The 25,335-nt window shown below is 48.7% G+C and overlaps 1 protein-coding gene across 1 annotated transcript in view; it reads left to right on the top strand.

The window, feature by feature from the left end:
• Positions 1 to 25,335, top strand: part of SUGCT (succinyl-CoA:glutarate-CoA transferase) — a 3,154,468-nt gene that overhangs the window by 2,041,638 nt on the left and 1,087,495 nt on the right. The window lies entirely within an intron of this gene.

The raw sequence follows: 25,335 nt of genomic DNA, 5'->3' as shown, positions 1-25,335 counted from the left end.
GTAGACATATTGCAACGTTCATAGTGTTGTCTGTTGTTTAGCTGGGAGTAAGCTTCTTTGTCGTACAGAGATCTAGTCATGAGCACAATATTTCCTCCCTTGTCACTGCCTCGTATGACGATACTTTTATCTTTATTCAATTTTTGAATGAGTGCATAGTATTTGGCATTCTTTATATCGAAGGCGTGTTTCTTATTGCTGATTTTTTTATGTAAGTCTTTTATTTGAGTCGTAACATTCTCGTTGTAAATGTCTATGGAATCTCGTAGTAGTATTGGAACACATGTAGAAATTGTTTTAAAAGGTGTTGTCGGAGAGATTTGTTCCCTGGCACTTTCCTTGCCAGTATTATTACCCCCTTGTGTTTGTGTGCCATCCTGGGAACCGGCTCCATCATTGCACCATAGGTCGAAAATTTCTCTAGGTATCTGGGATTCTACAACAGATCCTGTATCGATTGTCATACTTGTTTCAGGTATTTGTTTATTCGTGTTTCTCATTGCATGGAATTTACGAAGTTTCAATTTGCGTATGGCTTTATAGGTATCAAATCTAGTGTCAATATAGTTGAAATTGGATTGTGCGGCGTAGGAGAGGCCAAGTTTAAGAATGTGTTCATCATCCTGGGTAAGTAAGACGTTTGTTAGATTGATAATAGTGGCGTCGTCAGCATTTGTTCTTATTGAGTCTTTGTTTTCCACTGGCCTCTGCCTCTCTTCCTGTAATAGGTGCCGCCTCCTCGTCCTGTACCTCTGTCTACGCTTGTAGTTGGCACATTTTCTCCGTAATTCTATAGAGCACGGGGTCGTAGGGATTGCATCCTTTCTTGCCATAAAAAATGAATCTCCTCCCCTGGATGAGGTTTAGCTGTGGTATTCGAAACTTTGGTACGTTGTTCCGATTCCGATTCGCTGCTAGTGTATGTACTAATATCTGACCTAGTCGAGTCACCTTGTTCCTTACTTCTTTTTGTGGCTTTCGGAATGTTAAGAGGCATGGCTTTTGGGCCCTGATAAGAATCATACTTTTTAGAGAAGGTAAAAATTTGACCCAACAATATGAATATATATTAAATACACATCTATAGAGATATATATATTATATATATAAATATTATCTACTGGCGGTCGCCAGTAGATAGTTATAGTTAGGACCTAGTTTCCATAGGAAAAGCGTTTTTTCTTTTACCAATAACTTTGGCGCCGGTTGACGAATCTTCGAAAACTTTTCAAAACTTGTGGCCCGCTCTGGTCAGCTCCTATCCTGAAAGTTTCGGAGTGATTCGCCAAGTGGGGGCTGAGAAAAAACGGGGGTCCCAAAACGTGTTTTCTCCATGTTATTTCCCATAGGAACATTTAGACACCACTACAGCCCGAACTGCTGAACGGAATTACACCAAATTTGGCAGAAAGGTAGCCCTTTGTTCAGAAAGAAACCTTTTTTTTTAAATGGTGTAAATCCGTTCAGTATTTCCTGAGATATTAAAAAAATAGAGGTCAAAAATCAATTTCACATAGGAAACTTTAGACATGGTTACAGCTGAAACAGCGGAACGGAATTACACCACATTTGGCAAAAAGGTAGTGCTTGGTTCATAAAGCGACCTTTTATTTAAATGGTGTAAATCCGTTCAGTAGTTTTTGAGATATTAAAGGAAAAGAATTCTTTATATATCTGGGCGGAACCTAACTACACAAAGCCAAGCTTGGCTCTAATATGCTGCCAACACTTCAATCAGGGAAGTGTTGGCAGCCATCTTGGTGCAATGCTTTTTAGGTATCACCTAGCGATGCAGCGCATGCGCTGCCCACTACACAAACACCACTGAACTGCCCTAAACCCTAAAACACTACCCCAGCACGACCCCTACACTGCACAAACACCACTGCACTGCCCTAAACCCTGACACACCACCCCAGCATGACCCCCTACACTGCCCGAACACCACTGCACTGCCCTAAACCCTGAAACACCACCCCAGCACGACCCCCTGCACTGCCTGAACACCACTGCACTGCCCTAAACCCTGAAACACCACACCCAGCACGACCCCCTACACTGCCCGAACACCACTGCACTGCCCTAAACACTGAAACACCACCCCCAGCACAACCCCCTTCATTGCCCGAACACCACTGCACTGCCCTAATCCCTGAAACACCACCCCCAGCACGACCCCCTACACTACCCGAAAACCACTGCACTGCCCTAAACCCTGAAACATCACCCCCAGCAAGACCCCCTACACTGCCCGAACACCACTGCCCTAAACCCTGAAACCCCACCCCAGCAAGACCCCCTACACTGCCCGAACACCACTGCACTGCCCTAAACCCAGAAACGCAACCCCAAGCACGACCCCCTACACTGCCCGAACACCACTGCTCTGCGCAAAAACCTAAAACACTAGCCCCAGCACAACCCCCTACACTGCCCGAACACCACTGCACTGCCCTAAACTCTAAAACACTAGCCCCAGCACGACCCCCTACACTGCCCGAACACCACTGCACTGCCCTAAACCCTAAAACACCAGCCCCAGCACGACCGCTACACTGCCCGAACACCACTGCACTACCCTAAACCCTGAAACACCACCCCCAGGAAGACCCCCTACACTGCCCGAACACCACTGCACTGCCCTAAACCCTGAAACACCAGCCCCAGCACAACCCCCTACACTGCCCAAACACCACTGCACTGCCCAAAACCCTGAAACACCAGCCCCATCACAAGCCCCTACACTGCCTGAACACCACTGCACTGCCCAAAACCCCGAAACACCAATCCCAGCATGACCCCCTACACTGCCTGAACACTACTGCACTGCCTTAATCCCTGAAACACCCGCCCCAGCAGACCCCCTACACTGCCCGAACACCACTGCACTGCCCTAAGCCCTGAAGCACCACCCCCAGCATGATCCTCTACACTGCCCAAACACCACTGCACTGCACTAAACCCTGAAATGCTATCCCAAGCAAGACCCCCTACACTGCCCGAACACCACTGCACTGCCCTAAACCCTGAAACATCACCCCCAACAAGACCCTCTACACTGCCGAACACCACTGCCCCAAACCCTGAAACACCACCCCCAGCAAAACACCCTACAGTTCCCGAACACCACTGCACTGCCCTATACCCTGAAACGCCACCCCAAGCACGACCCCCTACACTGCCCGAACACCACTGCTCTGCTCCAAACCCTAAAACACTAGCCCCAGCACGACCCCCTACTCTGCCCGAACACCACTGCACTGTCCTAAACCCTAAAACACTAGCCCCAGCATGACCCCCTACACTACCCGAACACCACTGCTCTGCCCAAAACCCTAAAACACTATCCCCAGCACGACCCCCTACTCTGCTCGAACACCACTGCACTGCCCTAAACCCTAAAACACTAGCCCCAGTACGACCCCCTACACTGCCAGAACACCACTGCACTGCCCTAAACCCTGACACACCACCCCTGCATGACCCCCTACACTGCCTGAACACCACTGCACTGCCCAAAACCCTGAAACACCACCCCCAGCACGACCAACCTACACTGCCCGAACACCACTGCACTGCTCTAAACCCTGAAACACCACCCCCAGCACGACCCCCTACACTGCCCGAACACCACTGCACTGCCCTAAACCCTGAAACACCACCCCCAGCATGACCCTCTACACTGCCCGAACACCACTGCACTTCCCCTGAAACACCACCACCAGCACGACCCCCTTCACTGCCCGAACACCACTGCACTGCCCTAAACCCTGAAACACCACCCCCAGCAAGACCCCCTACACTGCCCGAACACCACTGCCCTAAATCCTGAAACACCACCCCCTGCATGACCCCCTACACTGCCTGAACATCACTGCCCTAAACCCTGAAACACCACCCCCAGCAAGACCCCCTACACTGCCCGAACACCACTCCCCTAAACCCTGAAACACCAACGCGAGCACGACCCCCTACACTGCCCGAACACCACTGTACTACCCTAAACCCTAAAACACCACCCCAGCACGAACCCCTACACTGCCCGAACACACTGCACTGCCCTAAACCCTAAAACACCACCCCCAGCAAGACCCCCTACCAAGCCCGAACACCACTGCACGGCCCTAAACCCTGAAACGCATCCCCAAGCACGACCCCCACACTGCCCAAACACCACTGCTCTGCCCAAAACCCTAAAACAGTAGCCCCAGCACGACCCCCTACTCTGCCTGAACACCACTGCACTGCCCTAAACCCTAAAACAATAGCCCCAGCAGGACCCCCTACACTACCCGAACACCACTGCCCTGCCCAAAACCCTAAAACACTAGCCCCAGCACGACCCCGTACTCTGCCCAAACACCACTGCACTGCCCTAAACCCTAAAACACTAGCCGCAGCACGACACCCTACACTGCCCGAACACCACTGCACTGCCCTAAACCCTGAAACACCACCCCCCACACCACCCCCTACACTGCCTGAACACCACTGCACTGCCCTAAACCCTGAAACACCAACCTCCAGCACGACCCCCTACACTGCCCGAACACCACTGCACTGCCTTAAACCCTGAAACACCACCCCCAGCACGACCCCCTACACTGCCGAACATCACTGCACTGCCCTAAACCCTGAAACACCACCCCCAGCATGACCCCCTACACTGCCCGAACACCACTGCACTGCCCTAAACCCTGTAACACCACCCCCAGCACGACCCCCTACACTGCCCGTACACCACTGCACTGCCCTAAACCCTGAAACACCAACCCCAGCAAGACCCCCTACACTGCCCAAACACCACTGTCCTAAATCCTGAAACACCACCCCCTGCATGACCCCCTACACTGCCTGAACATCACTGCCCTAAACCCTGAAACACCACCCCCAGCAACACCCCCTACACTGCCCGAAAATCACTGTACTACCCTAAACCCTAAAACACCACCCCAGCACGACACTCTACACTGCCCGAACACCACTGCACTGCCCTAAACCCTAAAACACCACCCCCAGCAAGACCCCCTACAAAGCCCGAACACCACTGCACTGCCCTAAACCCTGAAACGCATCCCCAAGCACGACCCCCTACACTGCCCAAACACCACTGCTCTGCCCAAAACCCTAAAACAGTAGCCCCAGCACGACCCCCTACTCTGCCTGAACACCACTGCACTGCCCTAAACCCTAAAACACTAGCCCCAGCAGGACCCCCTACACTACCCGAACACCACTGCTCTGCCCAAAACCCTAAAACACTAGCCCCAGCACGATCCCGTACTCTGCCCAAACACCACTGCACTGCCCTAAACCCTAAAACACTAGCCGCAGCACGACACCCTACACTGCCCAAACACCACTGCACTGCCCTAAACCATGAAACACCACCCCCCACACGACCCCCTACACTGCCTGAACACCACTGCACTGCCCTAAACCCTGAAACACCACCCCTGCATGACCCCCTACACTGCCTGAACACCACTGCACTGCCCTAAACCCTGAAACACCAACCTCCAGCATGACCCCCTACACTGCTTGAACACCACTGCACTGCCTTAAACCCTGAAACACCACCCCCAGCATGACCAACCTACACTGCCCGAACACCACTGCACTGCCCTAACCCTGAAACACCACCCCCAGCACGACCCCCCACACTGCCCGAACATCACTGCACTGCCCTAAACCCTGAAACACCACCCCCAGCATGACCCCCTACACTGCCTGAACACCACTGCACTGCCCTATACCCTGTAACACCACCCCAGCACGACCCCCTACACTGCCCGTACACCACTGCACTGCCCTAAACCCTGAAACACAACCCCCAGCACGACCCCCTACACTGCCTGAACACCACTGCACTGCCCTAAACCCTGAAACACCACCCCCAGCATGACCCCCTACACTGCCCAAACACCACTGCACTACCCTAAACCCTGAAACACCATCCCAGCAAGACCCCTACACTGCCCGCACACCACTGCCCTAAACCCTGAAACACCACCCCCTTCACGACCCCCTACACTGTCCGAACACCACTGCCCTAAACCCTGAAACACCACCAACTGCATGACCCCCTACACTGCCCAAACACCACTGCACTGCCCTAAACCCTGAGACACCAACCACAGCACGACCCCCTACACTGCCCGAACACCACTGCACTGCCCTAAACCCTAAAACACCACCCCAGCACGAACACCACTGCACTGCCCTACACCCTAAAACACTGCGCCCAGCACGACTCCTACTCTACCCAAATACCACTGCACCACGGTAAACCCTAAAACACTACCCCAACACGACCCCCTAAACAACCCAAACACCACTGCACTACCCTAAACCCTAAAACACTAGCCCAGCGCGACCCCCTACACTACCCAAACACCACTGCACTACCCCAAACCGTAAAACACTACTCCCAGCACTACCCCCTACACTACCCAAACACCACTGCACTACCCTAAACCCTAAAACACTACCCACAGCACGACCCTATACACTACCCAAACACCACTGCACTACCCTAAACCCTAAACCATAACCCCCTACACTACGCAAACACTGCTGCACTACCCTAAACCCTAAAACACTACCCCCAGCAGTACCCCCTACACTACCCTAACACCATTGCACTACCCTAAACCCTAAAACACTACCCCCAGCAGTACCCCCTACACTACCCAAACACCACTGCACTACCCTAAACCCTAAAACACTACCCCCAGCAGTACCCCTACACTACCCAAACACCACTGCACTACCCTAAACCCTAAACCACTACCCCAGCACGACCCCCTACACTACCCAAACACCACTGCACTACCCTAAACCCTAAAACATTACCCTCAGCATGACCCCCTACACTACCCAAACACCACTGCACTACCCTAAACCCTAAAACACTCCCCCAGCACGACTCCCTACACTACCCTAACACCACTGCACAACCCTCAACCCTAAATCTACCCCCAGCACGACCCCCTACACTACTCAAACACCACTGCACTACCCTAAACCCTAAAACACTACCCCAGCACGACCCCCTACACTACCCAAACATCATAGCACTACCCTAAACCCTAAAAAAACTACCCCAGCATGACCCCCTACACTACCCAAACACCACTGCCCTACCCTAAACCCTAAAACACTACTCCCAGCAGTACCCCCTACACTACCCAAACACCACTGCACTACCCTCAGCCCTAAAACACTACCCCCAGCAGTACCCCCTACACTACCCAAACACCACTGCACTACCCTAAACCCTAAAACACTACCCCCAGCAGTACCCCCTACACTACCCTAACACCACTGCACTACCCTAAACTCTAAAACACTACCCCCAGCAGTACCCCCTACACTACCCAAACACCACTGCACTACCCTAAACCATAAACCACTACCCCCAGCAGTACCCCCTCCACTACCCAAACACCACTGCACTGCCCTAAACCCTAAAATACTACTCCCAGCATGACCCCCTACACTACACAAACACCACTGCACTGCCCTAAACCCTAAAACACTACCCCCAGCACGACCCCCTACACTACACAAACAGTACTGCACTACCCTAAACCCTAAATCTACCCGAAGCACCACTCCCTACACAACCATCACTGCACTAGCCTAAACCCTAAAACACTACCACCAGCACGACCCCCTACACTACACAAACACCACTGCACTACCCTAAACCCTAAAACACTACCCCCAGCACGACCCCCTACACTACACAAACACCACTGCATTACCCTAAACCCTAAGACACTACCCTCAGCACGACCCCCTACACTACCCAAACACCACTGCACTTCCCTAAACCCTAGAAAGGTAACCACCACCCCATGCCCAATCCCCCTTACCTCTCACCACTCGTAGTTCCTCTCTCCTCGTGGTTCCTGCTTCATGTCGTCTCTGAGGGCCGGTGCACGTCATTCTGAGGAAATGGAACAGCCTCTGTTTCTTTACAACGACGTGGATCGTCTACATTTTTTTAGAACTCATGGTCATTAACCATATATACCTTTACAACAAAATTCGTTGTAAAGGCATGCGTGGTAAATGACCATGCCTTCTAAAAAAATGCGTAGTAATGACTTCACGATGTACAACGCATGCGTGGTAATGCATGCGTTGTAATGGTATCACAAAGTAAAAAGTCATTGTAACGGATGTTTACCGATCGAAGCTGGCCCCTGTTCTTCAGTGAGTCGTTTATTTGATAAATTAGGAGGAAGGAATGTGTTTTTTTTACCGAAAAGTGCATTCCCGGCTGTTGTATTGTGAAAGTGTCCGCGTGGCCTGGTTTCACTTCCGGTGAGAGATTGGAAGAGGCTGTTTGGATCTAAAGGGATTCTTCTGCTGGACGGGGCCGGCGCGACACGTCATCAGAAAACACAGCTAATGGAAAGCATTTTCCCCGAAGTGTGGAGCAGTGCCATGAGAGGTCAACGAGTGTGCGTCCCACTGCAGTACCGTGTGACCCATGTGCTGTCTCCAGTGTACGGGAAGGCAGAAGCGGCATCCATCGCAGGTCCTCTTGAAGACCGTTGTAGCACTAATTCTACATTTTGGAACTAGGGCATTTTAACCTTGTTGTTCCTGCCAGATACAAAGAGATGATCCTGTGTTATTCAGTCCCCTCGTTACCTTTTCTGTGGGTAGTGGTGCTTGTCACTTTGCTGCCCAGTCGGTGCACACGGCTGGGCTCCCCACCTCGTGTGCCATCTGCAGGGCCTCTGCCCTCGGATCACTGGTTTTGGTTTCTGGAGTGGCAACATAAACAGTTGCTCCCAAAGGACTAGCCTGAACACCTAGGTAAATATCCCCTGCGCCAGCTGTGAGAAAGTGCCATCTTTCTTGCCTGGTATGCCCCCACTTTTTGCTGAATTGCTGAATGTACTTTGACTGAGTGGGCCCTGGACTCCTGCCAATCAGGTGCCCTTCCCTAAAACAAAACAAACCCAAATTTGCAAACCTTGGCCACATGTCAGCCCCTGGTAAATGGTACCCTAAGTACCCAGGGCTTTGTGAGCCAGGAAGGCCTCTAAGAGCTGCAGCACTCCTTGTGCCACAGGCTGAGTGTTTGGGTGCAAGACAAAAACAAAGTCGACATGGCACACATCCCTGTGTGCTATGCCCATCACATACACTGCCATGGCATACATCAGTCACCCCTCTAGCTGGGTGCCTTATGCCAATGGTGTGGGCACAGGAGCAAGAGCCCTGTGCCCCTACAGTGCCCAGGTCCATCCCTGAGCCCTGTAAGTGCAGTGCTGCCATTTAAAGAGTACATGGTGCTGGGAGCTCGTCAAACACGAACTCCACAGCACCATAATGGCAACACTAAAGACTGGGAAGTTTGGTATCAAACTTCTCAGCACATTAAACCTACACTGATGCCAGTGTGGGATTTAATGTACCCAGCACCCCAGAGGGCATCTTAGAGGTGCCCCCTCGAACCTAACCTACAAATCCACATCTGCTCTGAGGCTGCCTAGGCTGCCACCCAGCAGACATGTTGCTGGACCCCTGGGTAGGAGAGCCCCTGCTCTCCTGGTCCTGCAACAATGCACATCCTGGGCGAGGTGCTAAATCTCCTCCCCCAGGATGGGCAGGGGGAAGCTTCAAAGGCATGCCGCCTCTGTGAGTTTCCCCAGGCCCCTGCAACCCCCCACTCTGGCGGGAAGCTTTGGCCGGAAACCCCAAATAAGGACAGGGGATGTGCCAGCCTGCCAACCCCACCCCTCAGGTGGGGGAGGCGAGGTGAAGCACATCTCTGGGCTCTCGCCATCTTGAAGATGGGGAGCCCTACCCTATCAGGACTAGGCTACTGCCCCCCTCCCACAGAAGAGAGGCAGGATAGGGGGTGTACCCACCCCAGGACGGGGACCCATTGGTCCCTGCCCTTCACCTACCTGTAACGCCCCTAAATCTAGTATTTAGGGGCACCCTGAACCTTCCTTCCCCAGATTCCAGATTCGAAACTACAAGAAGAGCAAGAAGAACAAAGACCTGCCCTGCAGCTTCTAAAAAGAGGAAGACACCAACTGCTTTGGCCCCAGCCCTACCGGCCTGTCGACCCTCGAACCTGCTCCTGCTCCAGCGCGGCATGTCTCGTGGCCAGCAACCTCACCAACCCCGGAGGACCTGGCTACCTTTTGGCTCTAAGCCCCTGGGACTCCCATGAGTAGAGGCTCTACTCGAAACCTATCTCTAACCCCTGGCAGCAGCCCGGAACCGCGAACCCAGCACACTCTGCACCAGCCAAGCCTGGCCAGTGCCGGAGTGAACAAAGACCCTGAGGACGACCCCACGGCGACTGTGACCCCGAGTCCGGCACCCAAGGACCTCCCTCGACATTCCTGAAGAAGCCTGCAGCCTCAGAACCAGGTGCCCCCCCAACCGCGATCAACTGAGGGTAAGATTTCCCGACACCTAAAGGCACCCCTGCACGCGGCGCCCCACGGCCCCCTGTGTTCAACCCCGGGGTACCTACCTGTCCTCCAACTACCCAACTTACCTCTCGAAGTGGTGGTGGCACCTGAAGAGTCCTCGTCCCCGAGCTTGCAGTCTTTTTCCTAACCGGAGATTTCCCATTGACATCCATTGAGCGCACAAAGGCTCAAAAGCACTCTGCACCCAGCCGCCCGAGTGGCCCTGACAGTGAAAACTCTACTCCTTCCTACTTCCCCACTTGCCCTGAGTAAGTGACCAGGAGCCCAACTCCCACAGCCGCGTGGCTTGCCAGACAGCAGCCACCAAACAAGGCCCCCCTATCCCTCATAGGATAACATTGGGCCTAACTCTCTCTGCACCCGGCCGCCCTAGAGCCACTGAGGGTGAACCAACTGTACCTATCTGACCCTGGGAGACCCATGAGTCTGTGCCCAGAACCTCAACTCTGCCAGTCGAGTACTTACCCTTAAACCGCAAACTCTATTTTCCTCAAAGGGTAACATTGACTGGCTTTTTCCTGAAATTTCTTCTAAGTGTGGACTTTTCAAATCTTCAAATATTCACCAAAAATCAGCCGAGTGACAAAAACGAATTTACTCACCTGTTCCTAGGTGAACTCCCAGTGCTGGATCTTGGTGCCCAGCACTGACTCTGAAAAATCTCTACAACTGTACTTACCCTTAACTCAATTTTCTTCCATAGGAAACCATTGACTGTTTTTCTGTGAAATTCCTTCCAAGTGTCGATTTCTGCAATATTTAAATATTCTTAAAAAATCGTATAATATCTGAAAACATAATTGCTTACCTGTTTTGGATAAAGGTCCCAGTACTGAGTCTAGGCACCCAGTACTGGATTACAAAAGTAACGAGAACATACTGTACCTGTAACCTGCATTTTCTTCCATAGGGAATCATTGATTGTTTTCTCTGAAATATTTTCTAAGTGTCAACTTTTAAAATAGCTAAATATTAGTTAAAAAGCATTACAGTACTTAAGTCGACTTTCATCACTTGATTCTGAGAACTGACCCAGGACTGAATCTAGGATCCACTCCTGGAATTCCAAAAGTAATCTGTTGCAAATAACTTGAATTTACCATTGAGCTCAATGTATTGTTGTGTCTAAAAATAGAGTTGCCTACTGCAACCTCTTGTAACTGTTTACTAAAATCTATTGCATATTGCAAAAATATTTATATGAAACATCTACTGTTGAGAAAGTATATTTTAACTCCAAGTGTTGGTTCTAAAATAAAACAAGCATATATTTTTTTATATATAAACCATTGGCCTAGAGTTCAGTTATTGAGTGTGTGAAACCATTAGCTGACTGAGTGTGTACAACAAATGCTTTACACTGTCCTCTGGTACTGCCTTACTGCTCGACCAAGCTACCACTTCAGAGAGTAAGGTTATACCTACCTTTAACCTCTGTCAAACCCTGGGGGACAGTGGACTCTGTACACCCTGTACCTATTAAGGAACAGTATATACAGAGCCACTTTCTCACATTGGTGGATCAGCGGTGGGATACAAACTTGCATTTGTTGGCCTACTTGGTTACCATCTGATCACACGACAGAACTCTTAAAAATTGCCTTTAGAATTCAGATTGGTCTTTTCCAAAATTACTAAAAGTCTTGCTAGGGCCTTGCTTAAGTCCCATTAGAATTTTAGAAAAATAAATGTCACTACAGTCAGGGTAGAGGGTTAGAACTGTCAGGTTAGAATGTTTCAAACAAACCCAGTTGTTAGTGATAATAATAACATGGACCTGGTGGAGGAGCTCGACCTCACACCTTACTTACACTTGTCTTTCAAGGAATTGAAGTCCTTATGCAAACTTAAAAATGTAACAATGGGCCTGCATCCAACCAAACTAGGGCTCCAGGAGCTCTTGGCTAAGTATGCTAAGGACCACCCATCTGAACATGGTGATGGCCAGTCAGATGAGGAAAGGGAAGCAGAGGAGGTTGACAATAACCCCCCCATGCTATTCCCTAGGGAGGGGAGGGCACCCATACCCTCCAATCCAAGGATTAGCATCTGGGCACCTAGAGACTACACAGGTGGCTCTGGTACCAGAGAGAACACTGGGACCCACCAGTGAAGAGGACAGCCTTTTGAGGCTGGCCAAAAGACTAGAGCTAGAGTCCAGACTCCTGGCTCTAGAAAAAGAAAGGAGAGAGATGGGTTTAGCACCCATCAATGGTGGCAGCAATAATAATAAAAATAAGGATAGGGAGGAAACGTCTGACCTTAAAATCCCCAAAGGGATTGTCCCTAAATTTGAGGAAGGTGATGATATCACCAAATGGTTCACAGCCTTTGAGAGGGCTTGTGATATCAGAAAAGTAAAGAAACCTCTCTGGGGGGCAATCCTGTGGGAACTGTTCTCTGGTAACTGCAGAGACAGGCTTCTGACCCTTTCTGGACCAGAAGCAGGATCCTATGACCTCATGAAGAGAGCTCTGATTGAGGGATTTGGATTCACCACTGAGGAGTATAGAATTAGATTCAGGGGGGCTCACAAAACCCAGACCCAGTCCTGGATTGATTTTGTAGACTTCTCAGTGAAGACACTGGATGGTTGGTTAGCTGGACATGGTGTGCAGGATTTTACTGGATTGTATAATTTATTCATGAAGGAACATATATTGAGTAACTGCACAAAAGAAAAGTTGCATCAGCATTTGGTAGACGTAGGTCTAATTTTTCCCCAAGAATTGGGAATGAAGGCAGACCACTGGGTCAAGACTAGGGTGACCAAGACAGCCACTGGGGGTGACCAAAAGAAAGTGGTCCCAAAACCTCCCCAGGGGAAAGGTGGTGAGAATCCCCAAGATAAAAAGTCTGAGTCTTCCAAAGGGCCCCAAAAACCTGTTCAGCTGGGTGGGACCCAAACTACTCCCTATGTGCCCCAACCATATAGGGGGAAGAACTTTGATCCCTTAAAGGCCTGGTGTAATTACTGTAAGAAGCAAGGACACCTAACTGTAGCTTGCCCCCAAAACAAAGCCCCTAAGGCACCCAGTACAGCTACTCCTGGGGCAGCAAGCATACAAATGGGATCAGAGGTGTACCCTGAGCATATCTGGGAACACACCGAAGCAAGTCTAGTCTCCTTGGGAGAAGTGGAGTTTGCCACTGTAGCTGTGTGGCCCCCCAACGTAAAGAAATACTTACAGTACCCCTGGGTGAATGGAACTAGGGTAGAAGCTCTGAGGGATACAGGTGCCAGTGTCACTATGGTGAAAGACACACTGGTTTCCCCTGAGCAATACTTGATTGGGCAGTCTTACCCAGTCACCAACGCTGACAGTGTCACCACTAGTCATCCCATGGCCATGGTAACATTAGGCTGGAGGGTGGGGGGGGTTACTGGCCTGAAACAGGTAGTGGTCTCTCCAAAGTTGCCAGCTGCCTGTCTGCTTGGAAATGATCTGGAAACCTCAACCTGGGCTGAGGTTAAGTTAAAGACCCATGCAGCCATGCTGGGCATCCCTGAATTGGCGTGTGTGCAAACCAGAGCACAGAGCAAGAGGAAGGGTGACAAAGTAGGTCTGGAGCCTGAAATAATGGCCCAGCCAACCAAGAGAAAAGGAAAGAAGACTGAGGAACCAGCTTCTACACAGCAAAACATTCAGGACCCCTCTCCCCAGGGAGAGGATTTGGATACCCCTGAGGGAACTGAGTCCATGGAGCTTGACCCTTACCAGGTTGAACTCTTGGGCCCAGGGGGACCCTCTAGGGAAGAGCTGTGCCAGGGTCAGCGAGACTGTCCCACTCTTGAAAGCCTGAGGCAGCAAGCTGTTTCAGAAGCAAGGGGAGATGTCAGTGGTACTCACAGAGCTTATTGGGAAGAAGGATTACTGTATGCTGAGGCAAGAAACCCCACTCCTGGAGCCACCAGGAGGGTGGTAGTGCCACAGAAATACAGGGAGTTCCTCCTAACTTTGGCTCATGACATCCCCCTAGCTGGACATCTGGGGCAATCCAAAACTTGGGAAAGGCTAGTAAGTCACTTTTACTGGCCCCAGATGCACCAAAAGGTGAAGGAGTTTGTCAGCTCCTGTGTTACCTGTCAGGCCAGTGGCAAGACAGGTGGCCACCCAAAGGCCCCCCTCATCCCACTTCCAGTGGTGGGGGTCCCCTTTGAAAGGGTAGGAGTGGACATTGTGGGTCCACTTGAACCTCCCACAGCCTCAGGGAACAAATTTATTCTAGTGGTAGTGGATCATGCAACTAGGTACCCTGAAACAATTCCACTTAGGACTACTACAGCTCCTGCAGTAGCCAAGGCCCTCCTGGGTGTCTTCACCAGGGTGGGTTTTCCTAAGGAGGTGATTTCAGACAGAGGTTCCAACTTCTTGTCTGCTTACCTAACACACATGTGGAAAGAGTGTGGGGTGCAGTATAAGTTTACTACCCCCTACCACCCACAAACCAATGGCCTTGTTGAGAGATTCAACAAGACATTGAAAGGTATGATCATGGGGCTCCCTGACAAACTCAAAAGGAGGTGGGATGTCCTGTTACCATGCCTGCTTTTCGCTTACAGGGAGTAGGTTTCTCACCCTTTGAACTTCTGTTTGGTCATCCTGTAAGGGGACCACTTTGTCTTGTAAAAGAGGGCTGGGAGAGGCCTCTTCAAGAGCCCAAACAAGACATAGTGGACTATGTGCTTGGCCTAAGGTCCAGGATAGCTGAGTACATGGAAAAAGCATCCAAGAACCTTGAGGCCAGCCAGGAGCTCCAGAAGCACTGGTATGACCAAAAAGCTGCACTGGTTGAATTTCAACCTGGGCAACAGGTGTGGGTTTTGGAGCCAGTGGCACCAAGGGCTCCCCAAGATAAATGGAGTGGCCCTTACCCTATCCTAGAAAGAAAGAGTGAGGTCACCTACTTAGTTGACCTGGGCACTAGCAGGACACCCAAAAGGGTTATCCATGTGAACCGCCTCAAGCTCTACAATGACAGGGCTGACATCACCATGCTGATGGTGACTGATGAGGAGCAGGAAGCAGAAAGTGAACCTCTCCCTGACCTCCTCTCCTACAGCCCAAAAGATGGATCAGTAGATGGTGTGATCTTCTCAGACACCCTCTCTGCCCAACAGCAAACTGACTGCAAGCAAGTCTTGCAGCAGTATGCTAGCCTCTTTTCCCTGACCCCTGGTCTGACAAACTGGTGTACCCATGATGTGGACACTGGTGACAGTGCACCTGTCAAAAACAAAATCTATCAACAGTCAGACCAAGTCAAGGAGAGCATCAAAGCTGAGGTCAGCAAGATGCTAGAGTTAGGGGTCATTAAACCCTCTGAGAGCCCCTGGGCCAGCCCAGTGGTTCTAGTTCCCAAACCTCATCAACAAGGTGAAAAGAGTGAGATGAGGTTCTGTGTGGACTATAGAGGGCTCAACTCTGTCACTAAGACAGATGCTCACCCTATCCCAAGAGCAGATGAGCTGATAGATAAATTAGGGGCTGCCCAATTCCTCAGTACCTTTGACTTAACTGCAGGGTACTGGCAGATTGGCATGGCCCCAGGAGCAAAAGAAAAGACAGCATTCTCCACCCCTGATGGGCATTACCAGTTTACTGTGATGCCCTTTGGGTTAAAGAATGCCCCTGCCACTTTCCAGAGGCTGGTGAACCATGTCCTGGTTGGGCTGGAGTCCTTTAGTGCAGCTTATCTTGATGATATTTCTGTCTTTAGCTCCACCTGGCAGGATCACCTGATCCACCTTGGGAAAGTTGTAGAGGCTCTGCACAATGCAGGTCTCACTATCAAGGCATCCAAATGCCAGATAGGGCAGGGCACTGTGGTGTACTTGGGCCACCTTGTAGGTGGAGGCCAGGTACAGCCCTTACAACCCAAGATCCAGGCCATCATGGACTGGATAGCTCCAACAACCCAGACCCAAGTCAGGGCATTCCTTGGCTTGACTGGGTACTACAGGAGGTTTGTGAAGGGGTATGGGTCCATTGTGACCCCCCTCACAGAACTCACCTCCAAGAAAAGGCCCAAGAAAGTGAACTGGACAGTTAGTTACCAAAAGGCTTTTGACACCCTAAAAGAAGCAATGTGCTCAGCACCAATTCTAAAAGCTGCAGATTATGCCAAGCAGTTCATATTGCAGACTGATGCCTCTGAGCTAGGGATAGGAGCGGTCCTATCCCAGACAAATGATGAAGGCCAAGACCAACCTGTTGCTTTTATAAGCAGGAGGCTACTCCCCAGAGAACAGCGTTGGAGTGCCATTGAGAGGGAGGCCTTTGCTGTGGTTTGGTCCCTGAAGAAGTTGAGGCCATACCTGTTTGGTACTCACTTCCTGGTTCAAACTGACCACAGACCTCTCAGATGGCTAATGCAGATGAAAGGGGAAAATCCAAAACTACTAAGGTGGTCCATCTCCCTACAGGGAATGGACTTTGAAGTGGAACACAGACCAGGGACTGCCCATGCCAATGCAGATGGACTTTCCAGGTTCTTCCACTTAGACAATGAAGACTCCATAGGACAAGGTTAGTCTCATCACCTTTAGTTTTGGGGGGGGGGAGGTTGTGCGAGAAAGTGCCAACTTTCTTGCCTGGTATGACCCCACTTTTTGCTGAATTGCTGAATGTACTTTGACTGAGTGTGCCCTGGACTCCTGCCAATCAGGTGCCCAGGGCCTATGTTCCTTCCCTAAAACAAACCAAACCCAAATTGGAAAACCTTGGCCACATGTCAGCCCCTGGTAAATGGTACCCTAAGTACTTGTGACCCAGGAAGGCCTCTAAGAGCTGCAGCACTCTTTGTGCCACTCTTAGAGGCCCTGTACCCTTACACACACACACTGCCTTTGCAGGCTGAGTGTTTGGGTGCAAGACAAAAACAAAGTCGACATGGCACACATCCTTGTGTGCCATGCCCATCACATACACTGCCATGGCATACATCAGTCGCCCCTCTAGCTGGGTGCCTTATGCCAATGGTGTGGGCACAGGAGCAAGAGCCCTGTGCCCCTACAGTGCCCAGGTCCATCCCTGAGCCCTGTAAGTGCAGTGCTGCCATTTAAAGAGTACATGGTGCTGGGAGCTCGTCAAACACGAGCTCCACAGCACCATAATGGCAACACTAAAGACTGGGAAGTTTGGTATCAAACTTCTCAGCACATTAAACCCACACTGATGCCAGTGTGGAATTTAATGTACCCAGCACCCCATAGGGCATCTTAGAGGTGCCCCCTCGAACCTAACCTACAAATCCACGTCTGCTCTGAGGCTGCCTAGGCTGCCACCCAGCAGACATGTTGCTGGACCCCTGGGTAGGAGAGCCCCTGCTCTCCTGGTCCTGCAACAATGCACATCCTGGGCGAGGTGCTAAATCTCCTCCCCCAGGATGGGCAGGGGGAAGCTTCAAAGGCATGCCGCCTCTGTGAGTTTCCCCAGGCCCCTGCAACCCCCCACTCTGGCGGGAAGCTTTGGCCGGAAACCCCAAATAAGAACAGGGGATGTGCCAGCCTGCCAACCCCACCCCTCAGGTGGGGGAGGCGAGGTGAAGCACATCTCCGGGCTCTCGCCATCTTGAAGATGGGGAGCCCTACCCTATCAGGACTAGGCTACTGCCCCCCTCCCACAGGAGAGAGGCAGGATAGGGGGTGTACCCACCCCAGGACGGGGACCCATTGGTCTCTGCCCTTCACCTACCTGTAACGCCCCTAAATCTAGTATTTAGGGGCACCCTGAACCTTCCTTCCCCAGATTCCAGATTTGAAACTACAAGAAAAGCAAGAAGAACAAAGACCTGCCCTGCAGCTGCAAAAAAGAGGAAGACACCAACTGCTTTGGACCCAGCCCTACCGGCCTGTCGACCCTCGAACCTGCTCCTGCTCCAGCGCGGCATGTCTAATGGCCAGCAACCTCACCAACCCCGGAGGACCTGGCTACCTTTTGGCTCTAAGCCCCTGGGACTCCCATGAGTAGAGGCTCTACTCGAAACCTATCTAACCCCTGGCAGCAGCCCGGAACCGCAAACCCAGCACACTCTGCACCAGCCGAGCCTGGCCAGTGCCGGAGTGAACAAAGACCCTGAGGACGACCCCACGGCGACTGTGACCCCGAGTTCGGCACCCAAGGACCTCCCTCCACATTCCTGAAGAAGGCTGCAGCCTCAGAACCAGGTGCCCCCCCAACCGCGATCAACTGAGGGTAAGATTTCCCGACACCTAAAGGCACCCCTGCACGCGGTGCCCCACGGCCCCCTGTGTTCAACCACGGGGTACCTACCTATCCTCCAACTACCCAACTTACCTCTCGAAGTGGTGGTGGCACCTGAAGAGTCCTCGTCCTCGAGCTTGCAGTCTTTTTCCTAACCGGAGATTTCCCATTGACATCCATTGAGCGCCCGAAGGCTCAAAAGCACTCTGCACCCAGCTGCCCGAGTGGCCCTGGCAGTGAAAACTCTACTCCTTCCTACTTCCCCACTTGCCCTGAGTAAGTGACCAGGAGCCCAGCTCCCACAGCCGCGTGGCTTGCCAGACAGCAGCCACCAAACAAGGCCCCCCTATTCCTCATAGGATAACATTGGGCCTAACTCTCTCTGCACCCGGCCGCCCTAGAGCCGCTGAGGGTGAACCAACTGTACCTATCTGACCCTGGGAGACCCCTGAGTCTGTGCCCAGACTCTCAACTCTGCCAGTCGAGTACTTACCCTTAAACCGCAAACTCTATTTTCCTCAAAGGGTAACATTGACTGGCTTTTTCCTGAAATTTCTTCTAAGTGTGGACTTTTCAAATCTTCAAATATTCACCAAAAATCAGCCGAGTGACAAAAACGAATTTGCTCACCTGTGCCTAGGTGAACTCCCAGTGCTGGATCTTGGTGCCCAGCACTGACTCTGAAAAATCTCTACAACTGTACTTACCCTTAACTCAATTTTCTTCCATAGGAAACCATTGACTGTTTTTCTGTGAAATTTCTTCCAATTGTCGATTTCTGCAATATTTAAATATTCTTAAAAAATCGTATAATATCTGAAAACGTAATTGCTTACCTGTTTTGGATAAAGGTCCCAGTACTGAGTCTAGGCACCCAGTACTGGATTACAAAAGTAACGAGAACATACTGTACCTGTAACCTGCATTTTCTTCCATAGGGAATCATTGATTGTTTTCTCTGAAATATTTTCTAAGTGTCAACTTTTAAAATAGCTAAATATTAGTTAAAAAGCATTACAGTACTTAAGTCGACTTTCATCACTTGATTCTGAGAACTGACCCAGGACTGAATCTAGGATCCAGTCCTGGAATTCCAAAAGTAATCTAAAAAGTAATCTGTTGCAAATAACTTGAATTTACCATTGAGCTCAATGTATTGTTGTGTCTAAAAATAGAGTTGCCTACTGCAACCTCTTGTAACTGTTTACTAAAATCTATTGCATATTGCAAAAGTATTTATATGAAACATCTACTGTTGAGAAAGTATATTTTAACTCCAAGTGTTGGTTCTAAAATAAAACAAGCATATATTTTTTATATATAAACCATTGGCCTAGAGTTCAGTTATTGAGTGTGTGAAACCATTTGCTGACTGAGTGTGTACAACAAATGCTTCACACTGTCCTCTGGTACTGCCTTACTGCTCGACCAAGCTACCACTTCCGAGAGTAAGGTTATACCTAACTTTAACCTATGTCAAACCCTGGGGGACTTTGGACTCTGTACACCCTGTACCTATTAAGGAACAGTATATACAGAGCCACTTTCTCACACCAGCATTCCGCGGAAATTCTTTCCTAGCTCTCCCACGTCGACGACGATGTCAAAATAGCACGGCTCCGCTCGCGACACCGTATGACGTCATAGGAGCCATAAGAGGACCTCGTCGGCGTGCTGACGTCAGTTCCATCCATTTTTTCCGTGCCACCGAGGTAAACAGGTGGACCGACACATTTTAACATGTATACATAGTATACTACATATATGTATATATACAAATGCATAACCAATAAAGGCATAAAGAAATAGCAACAGATCAAGCATTTCTCACTATTAAAACATAAGCATGATTATGACATATTAAAAACATTCATGCCAAACAGTAAAAGCATGTTTTTGGTAGAAACAGGTGGACAACGGGGATGCGGGTGGGACAGTTAGGAATCCACAGGTAGATACTGTATCCACCAGAAAAAGCATTACCGAAGGTAAGTTACTTGCTCTTCTGATGGATACTTCTGCCTGTTGATTCCTCACCTTTTGAATAGAATCCTCAAGCCGTACCTCACCCGGAGAAGGGTGTCCACAAGACCAGACCAAAAAATCTTGCAAAACAGATCGAGCAAAATGGCCATCCCTCCTAACCTCCGAATCCAATAATAATCGAATAATTTTTAGTCGAAATTATATTGAAAATAATACTTTAAAAATACTTTTATTAATAATTTAGACAAACACTTAAAGGAAAACTTTTATTTATAATTAATTTAAAGATATTTCATACTTTACAAATAATGCCGAAGTCGCGACCACAGCGCGACTTTTCAAAATGGCTACCGGAATGCACGCAGCCATCGTGTAGGGTGCGCGAAGGGTGCGCGAGTTCTGTATAATATTTTTTTTTTAAAAGAATGAATATAGTTTTCCTAATTAAAAATTATTCACAATTTTTTTAAATATATATATACATATGTGTCCACAACTCCCAGAAAGGGAAAATCAGGATCGCACTCCCTAGTTCTGATACAATGCTTTTATTTTAAGTTCGCCCTAAGCAGAGAAATCCACAAAAATCAACGCGTTTCGGTCTTGCCACAAGACCTTGATCACGACATTGCTTATCACAATGGACCTCGCATAAGTACCGGCATTCCTAGAACACACCCCACTTCCTGTCACGTGAGGATATGAGCATTGTGGGAGATGTAGTTTGCACAAAAATGAATAATTTAGCAATTGCATATAAATCAACAAAAATAACATGTGTTTGTTCATCAACATCCTTAATTTGTGAAATCCCCCACTTCGTTTCAATTAAAGTGAATTAAACAAATTATATTATCTGAATTCATTTGCACAAATTTGATCATGGCACCATAATGCGGATGATTTGCCCGCTAGCTCATTTTGGAGACTGTAATCAAATTTAACCTGATCCCCATGCAGTTATATTCCAAGTTGGTACAGGAATTAAATAATCACCTTCACAGACTGCCACCCTCTTCACAATATACATGTTTTTATATGTATTGATGTAAAATAAGACCCCTCCAGTGGGGTGTGAGCGAATAGCATTCGGACCAGGCTTAAAATTGGTTATGTTGTGTAATGCCACTATGGCTAACCTGTTGTATCGTGCAAGAAAGAATTTAAGAATACACAAGAATACCAATTTTCACAAATTCGAATAAGAATAAACATGAGAATAAGAATACGAATCAGACCACCAATCCTAATGATCAGACAAATCCATTCATCAAAGATATGTCCCTCAAATCTTATGTCACTGAAACAGCAGAACAAAAACAAAAATCAATCATGGTTCCAATCACAGGTGGCTGTACAGTTCCTCACTTTGATTCAGGCCATAAGGTGTTAATGTCCTCATTTTGATGATATAGCGAGATTCCTTTTGCCGTAAAGTTCTCTCTCTGTTGCCACCTCTGATGGACAATGGAATTGATTCAATGCCGTAGAATTTTAAAAGCTTCCAATTGTTTGTGTGAACCTGTCCCATATGTTTAGCAACGGCGTTCGTAGTGTCATTGTTCGTTACAGCCCGTGTGTGTTCCAAGATCCGTTTTTTTAATTCACAAGTAGTGCTGCCCACATATTTTAATTTACACGGGCACTCAATAACATAAATTGTGAATTGGCTTCTGCACAAAATGAGCTGTTTAATTCGCCAGGTTTTTCCATTTGCTAGACTGAACTCTGTAGTGGGTTTGGCAATTTCACAAACTTTACACTTCCGGCATTTGATAAAACCATTGGTTTTCAACCAACTTGCATTCTTTTTGCCTTGGAAATGGCTGTTGATCAACCTGTCTTTGAGGTTCCGAGCTCTGCGATATGTAATTAAGGGATGATTGCCTATGATTTTGCTGACAGTTTCATCCATTTGTAACAATTTCCAATTTTTTCTGATAATTTTGCTTATTTTTTTAGCATCATTCGAAAAATCCATAATCATTCTTATGGGTTCAGCATCAGGTATGATCTCTTGTTTGGGCTTCAAGCATTCCTCTCTTGATTTCTCATTCACCCGTTGCCAACACCTTTTGACCAATGCTTTATTGTATTTTCGCAGTTCGAATCTCCTTGCTGTATGTAAACTCTGGTTTCTCCACTCCTCTTGTTCCGTGCAGATCCGCCGGATCCTCAAAAATTCACCATACGGTATACTCGCAATGAGTGATGGTTGGTGAAAGCTAGTTGCCAACAGTGTCGCATTTGTGGCTGTAGCTTTACGATGCAAAGTTGTCTCAATTTGACCATTCTTAATGTCTATTTCCGTGTCCAGAAATATCACTTTCTCTTTGCTTATATCACAAGTGAATTTCAATTTAGCCACACTTGAGTTCAGAATAAGGAAATATTTATCAAATTCCGCTTTGGTCCCGTCCCAGATTAACAGCAGGTCATCAATAAAGCGGTTCCACAAGACAATTTTATTGACATATTGATCATGCTGAGGGTGCCAGGCTACTTCTTTCTCCCACCAACCCATCACTAGGCAAGCATAGTTAGGGCTGAAGGAAAAACCCATAGTCGTACCCATGTTCTGGCGGTAGATCTCCTCCCCAAACACAAATATATTTTTTGTGAGACACAAGGATATCATTTGCAGCAGCATTTTGTTATGATCGCTGTAGTGAATGTTTCTTTCTTTTAGAAAAAATTCTACTGCTTTCATTCCCATCTCATTCTCAATGTTAGTGTACAGGGAGATGACATCCATGGTAATGAGGGGATAACTATCCTGCCAAGGGGTATCCTGTAAGTTTCTCAAAAGATTAGTGGTATCCTTTATATATGAACTCAAATTGTGAACAAAAGGTGCCAGAAAAAAGTCAATATAATTGGATATTGGTTCCAAAAGAGTTCCTTTGGTGGATAAGATAGGTCTCTCTGGTGGCCTTTTCGAATCCTTATGAAGTTTTGGAAGGAAATAAATAGTCGCAGTTACAGGAAATTGAACCATCAAATATTTCACCTCATCCTCATCCAACAATTTCTTCTGAGCCCATGTTGATATACATATATATATACGCTCCAAGTCTCACCCATAAACTGCTGAACTCACGGCGGGTGCCATTCATCTCAGACGTGTGGGTAAGTCACGTTAAAATATCAGGCTCCAAGAAAGATGCAAAGCACTCACGGGACACGTTTCAGGTAGATTTATTCAGCAAATGCATTTCGGCATCAAGCCTTCCTCAGTGCTGATCAACTCGGCATTCGGCATTACACAGATTTTGAATGCATAATCCCAGGATTTTATTGGTGGAACACAAAGTCATGGGCAGCAACGAAGGACTCATTAGGTTGAGGTCATGATACCTCTCTCCCTGGCGGCCATGACAGCATGTCTTTGATGATATATCACCTGATGGTGAACACTTCATTACTTTTTTGTAAAGGTTCTCAGTCTCTCATAGACAATTTACAATTGAAATGTTAGATGTTGCTCACATGCCTCATGACATATCCAGTCCCCCGAAGCTGAATCAGCCATTGTGCCTCCAGATTGCCGGTGCTACAGTCATTTGTTCCAGTCCCTCGCCTGCCTAAAATTCAAATGTTGCACACCCCACAGGCTTCAGTATGGATTACTGGCAACCTCCAATTCGATAATTGGCAGCAGTGGCTGACAGGATAGCTCTCTTTGATCCTCGGCGGTTCATGCAGTGTTAAATAGACGCTCCAAGTCTCACCCATAAACTGCTGAACTCACGGCAGGTGCCATTCATCTCAGACGTGTGGGTAAGTCACGTTAAAATATCAGGCTCCAAGAAAGATGCAAAGCACTCACGGGACACGTTTCAGGTAGATTTATTCAGCAAATGCATTTCGGCATCAAGCCTTCCTCAGTGCTGATCAACTCGGCATTCGGCATTACACAGATTTTGAATGCATAATCCCAGGATTTTATTGGTGGAACACAAAGTCATGGGCAGCAACGAAGGACTCATTAGGTTGAGGTCATGATACCTCTCTCCCTGGCGGCCATGACAGCATGTCTTTGATGATATATCACCTGATGGTGAACACTTCATTACTTTTTTGTAAAGGTTCTCAGTCTCTCATAGACAATTTACAATTGAAATGTTAGATGTTGCTCACATGCCTCATGACATATCCAGTCCCCCGAAGCTGAATCAGCCATTGTGCCTCCAGATTGCCGGTGCCACAGTCATTTGTTCCAGTCCCTCGCCTGCCTAAAATTCAAATGTTGCACACCCCACAGGCTTCAGTATGGATTACTGGCAACCTCCAATTCGATAATTGGCAGCAGTGGCTGACAGGATAGCTCTCTTTGATCCTCGGCGGTTCATGCAGTGTTAAATAGACGCTCCAAGTCTCACCCATAAACTGCTGAACTCACGGCGGGTGCCATTCATCTCAGACGTGTGGGTAAGTCACGTTAAAATATCAGGCTCCAAGAAAGATGCAAAGCACTCACGGGACACGTTTCAGGTAGATTTATTCAGCAAATGCATTTCGGCATCAAGCCTTCCTCAGTGCTGATCAACTCGGCATTCGGCATTACACAGATTTTGAATGCATAATCCCAGGATTTTATTGGTGGAACACAAAGTCATGGGCAGCAACGCAGGACTCATTAGGTTGAGGTCATGATACCTCTCTCC

Source organism: Triturus cristatus, chromosome 5_2 (genome assembly GCF_964204655.1).
Source record: "Triturus cristatus chromosome 5_2, aTriCri1.1, whole genome shotgun sequence".
NCBI lineage: Eukaryota > Metazoa > Chordata > Amphibia > Caudata > Salamandridae > Triturus > Triturus cristatus.
This window is presented reverse-complemented; position numbering and strand designations above follow the sequence as displayed.